This window comes from Triticum urartu, chromosome 5A, assembly GCF_056163025.1.
Source record: "Triticum urartu cultivar PI428250 chromosome 5A, HENAU_Tu73, whole genome shotgun sequence".
NCBI lineage: Eukaryota > Viridiplantae > Streptophyta > Magnoliopsida > Poales > Poaceae > Triticum > Triticum urartu.
In genome coordinates, this window is record NC_141877.1 from 575,895,153 (window position 1) to 575,900,270 (window position 5,118).

The following is a 5,118-nucleotide window of genomic DNA, read 5'->3' on the forward strand; positions in this document are numbered from 1 at the left end:
CCTCGATGCGACTATAGCTCCCACGTGTCGAGGCACGACTTAAAGACATAATCGCATTGAAGGCATATGTCGCAAGTTAGGCAATCTTCACAAACATCCCATGTAATGTAATAATAAAAGGGGAGAACATAGTTGGCTTACACTCGCCACGTCAATCAAGTACAATAATAACATTACATCATCCAAAACACTCATGGCCCGACTACGGCGCCAAAATAGAAGAAAACCCAACATGCGATAACGGTCCCAATCACCCCCAACTGGGCACCACTACTGATCATCGGGAAAGAAAACATAGTAACGCTGAGAGTCCTCGTCGAACTCCCACTTGAGCTCTTACTCGTCACCTGGAGCGGAATCACCTGGACCTGCATCTGGAGTTATAGTATCTGTGAGCCACAGGGACTCAGCAATCTCGCACCCTTGCGATCAAGACTATTTAAGCTTGTAGGAAGGGTAGGCAAATATATGTGGAGCTGCAGCAAGCGACTAGCATATATGGTGGCTAACTTATTCGCAAAAGTGAGCGAGAAGAGAAAACGAAGCACGAGCGAGAAGCTAGAGAACAACCTGCGCAAACATTACTCCAACACCGTGTCCACTTCCCGGACTTCGCCGAGAAGAGGCCATCACGGTAACACACTCAGTTGATTCATTTTAATTAATTAAGGTTCAAGTTATCTACAACCGGACATTAACAAATTCCCATCTGCCCATAACCGCGGGCACGGCTTTCGAAAGTTCAATCCCTGCAGGGGAGTCCCAACTTAGCCCATGACAAGCTCTCACGTTCAACGAAGGAATAGACCTCCTCCCAAGACGTTCCGATCAGACTCGGTATCTCGGTAACTCAAGACACTTCGACAGGTTAAAAACAAGACCAGCAACACCGCCCGAATGTGCCGACAAATCCCGATAGGAGCTGCACATATCTCGTTCTCAGGGCACACTCAGATTGTCCAAACTTCCGGTAGGCCAGCCCAGAGTTTCCCCTGGTAGCCACCGGCGGCTGACGGTTTGGACCAACACTCAGAGGAGCACTGGCCCGGGGGGGTTAAAATAAGATGACCCTTGAGTCTGCAGAACCCAAGGGAAAGAAAAGGCTAGGTGGCGAATGGTAAAACCAATGTTGGGCATTGCTGGAAAAGCTTTAATCAAGGCGAAATATCAAGGGGTTCCCATTATAACCCAACCGCGTAAGGAACGCAAAATCCGGGAACATAACACCGATATGACGGAAACTAGGGCGGCAAGAGTGGAACAAAACACTAGGTGAGAGGCCGAGCCTTCCACCCTTCACCAAGTATATAGATGCATTAAGATAACATAGCAATATAATGATATCCCAACAAGTAAATAAAAGATGTTCCAACAAGGAACGGCCTCCAATCTTCACCTGCAACTAGCAACGCTATAAGAGGGGCTGAGCAAAGCGGTAACATAGCCAATCAACGGTTTGCTAGGACAAGGTGGGTTAGAGGTTTGACATGGCAATTGGGAGGCTGACAAGCAAAAGGTAGGCATCGTCGCAATGGCATAGCAAAAGAGCGAGCAAACTAGCATAGCAAAGATAGTAGTGATTTCGAGGGTATGATCATCTTGCCTGCACAGTTGTCAGAGTTGACTGGATCCTCAAAAGCAAACTCAACGGGCTCCTCGTTAGCGAACTCGTCTCCCGTCTCTACCCAAACAAGACAAACAAGCAACAAGGATACAATCAACCACGTGCAAATTCAAACAACACGATGCAAAGATGATATGCTATGCGGGATGCGATGCGGGATGCAAAATGCAAGATATGACAGGAAATGCATGAACCTGGCCTCAACATGGAATTCCAAGGGTGCCACTGGAAAGATGAGATGAAATCGCTTGAAAACGATATAAAGAACGCCGGAATCGGAGTTACGGTTTGGAAATGGCAAGCGTTTCAAAAATGACACCGGTCTGCGATTTACAGCAAGTAGGCATCTAAATGCAATGAGATGAACATGCTACAGCAACCAAACAAGACAACAAAATGCATGGCAGGGATACAAACAAGAAGCTTAACAAAAGACTAGCACTGAGCTACGGCCAATTCATCCATTATGAGGTTCAAACAAGCATGTCAAAAACGCAAATGCAAAACAGATTTCAGACTTAGTGAAATTAACACTTGTCTGAAATTTCAGATCACGAAGCCCTCTTCGGAGCAGCAAAACAACATGATACATGACCTGATTAAGACAAGTAAGAACATGGCATGGAGCTACTCAACAAGCTTAACAAAAGACCCAAAGTGACCTGGGGCCAAAAGGGTTCACAAAATATACTAATAAGCACACGAACATAGCTAAAACACAATCAGTTCTCAGACTTAGTGAAAACTGAGACATGCTGAAATATAACTCACGAAGGCATGTTTACGAGCTCGATGCACTCACCATGGTGCAAGTCATGGCAATAAAAGCATACATCCTTTAAGAAGGCACAAAATAAAAGCTATACATGGCAAGAACAATGGCATAGCATGCACGGATCAACTACAATAACATTGGCAAAATCGCAAACGAGTTGACGATCTGCCCAGATTCACCACGAAGCAAAAGTAGAGCTCGATTGACTCAAGCTAGTATGCTCCATAATTGCAAACAAAGACATGGGTGGATAGAGAACTACAAGGTTAACAAAACTCCCTTACTGATCATCCTCAAAAGAGGCACGGATCACTAGGAAACATCACGAACATATGGCATCATGAACTAAATAATCCCAGACTTAGTGAAAACTACTAAGTCCCTGAAAACTGATTTACCGAGTGCCTCACTTTGCAAGTTTGCACAAGTCACCACACACATCCTAAAAATGCATGGGTTGCACCTCTGGAAAGATAACAAGATGCTTAACAAAACATATGAAGGACTCACAGGCATAGCATGCACACAATAATCATGGCAAAAATGACAAAAGTCTAAGATGAACTAGCAGATCGGACAATTAACTCACGAAGCCCTCTTCTAACAGCATTTAAGGCATCAAGATGAGCTCAAATGAGAATTATGCAATGGAATGAAATGATGTACTCGTCGAGGCGAACATTTTGATATGCTATATGCCCAAATCGGAGCTACCGATGCAAAGTTACTGCAGGTCAAAGTAGGCACAAAAAAATTAGGGTTCAAAGGGAAAGTCAACCGAGGAGATGTTTTGGATCTAGATCCAGAAACACTGTAGCAGGGCGCACGTTCTTCGAGGTTGGCCGGAGTCGTTCGCCTGAGATTCGGCGCCGGACTTGCCGCCGGAGTGGAGAGAAGAGGGGGCCGGGCGGCGCGGAAGCCGAGGCGGCCTCGGTGGTCGGCGGCGGGCACCGGGCGGCGGAGGCGGCGACCGCGGCATGGGGCGGCGAGGTGCGGCTCCGGCCCGGCGAGGAGGGCGGCGGGGATGCACCGGCGAGGTGGCGCCGGCGTCGAGGCGGCGGAGCGAGGACGGCGGCCGGGGCGCGGGGAGGAAGACACCGGGCGGCGGAGTCGGGCGAGTGGAGGAGATGGGCTCGGAGGGCCGGCCGTGGGCTCGCGGACCCGCGGCGGCGCTTGCCACGTGTCGGCCCAGGAGAGGCTGGGGGCGGCGGCGGACGTTGTCCGGCCTGGCACGGACACGTCCGGCGGCGGCGGGATCCTGTTTTTTTTTAGCTAGGGTTTCGAGGGGGAAGAAGAGATCCGGAAAATGGGGGGTGTATTTATAGGCATAAGTGGAGCTAGGGGAGTCCAAATGAGGTGCGGTTTTCGGCCACGCGATCGTGATCGAACGCTCTAGGACATGGAGCAGAGTTTGGTGGGTTTTGGGCCAAATTAGAGGGGTGTTTGGCTGCAACACACACGAGGCCTTTTCGGTCCCTCGGTTAACCGTTGGAGTATCAAACGAAGTCCAAATGATACGAAATTTGACAGGCGGTCTACCGGTAGTAAACCAAGGCCGCTTGTCAAGTCTCGGTCCAATCCGGAAATGTTTAATCCCCACACACGAAAGAAAGCTAGAAATGACCACTGGAGGAGAATGAAGCGCCGGAATGCAAAACGGACAACGGGGAAAATGCTCGAATGCATGAGATGAACACGTATGCAAATGCAATGCACATGATGACATGATATGAGATTTATGAAAACGAAAACAACACACGAAGACAAAGACCCGAACCCGAGAAATAAATATAACTTAACGCCGGAAACGGCAAGAGTTGGAGTACAAATTGGGAAAGTTATATCTGGGGCGTTACATCTTGGCTCAATGAGGCCTGTCTAAATGAAGCCTGGTTTAGTAGAAACAACCTAAAAACCAACATCTACAACTTGTTTTGTTGCCTGCATTAGGGATAGCTTTGCGCAAATTGTTTGGTTGCCTGCATTGTCTCAACTCAAACATAAGCACGTTGTTTGGTTGCACACAACCTATGAGGTGGGCTAATTGAAGGAAATATGCCCTAGAGGCAATAATAAAGTTGTTATTTTATATTTCCTTATTCATGATAAATGTTTATTATTCATGGTAGAATTGTATTGACCGGAAACCTTAATACATGTGTGAATACATAGACAAAACACTGAGTCCTTAGTGAGCCTCTACTTGACTAGCTCGTTGATCAAAGATGGTTAAGGTTTCCTAACCATGGACATGAGTTGTCATTTGATAACGGGATCACATGATTAGCAGAATGATGTGATGGACATGACCCATCTGTTAGCTTAGCATAATGATCGTTCGGTTTTATTGCTATTGCTTTTTTCATGTCAAATTCATATTCCTTCGACTATGAGATTATGCAACTCCCGGATACCGTAGGAATGCCTTGTGTGCTATCAAACATCAAAACGTAACTAGGTGATTATGAAGATTCTCTACAACTATCTCCGAAGGTGTTTGTTGGGTTGGCATAGATCAAGATTAGGATTTGTCACTCCGAGTATCGGAGAGGTATCTCTAGGCCCTCTCGGTAATGCACATCATAAGAAGCCTTGCAAGCAAAGTGACTAATGAGTTAGTTGTGGGATGATGTATTACGGAATGAGTAAAGAGACTTGCCAGTAACAAGATTGAACTAGGTATGGAGATACCGACGATCGAATCTTGGGCAAGTAACAT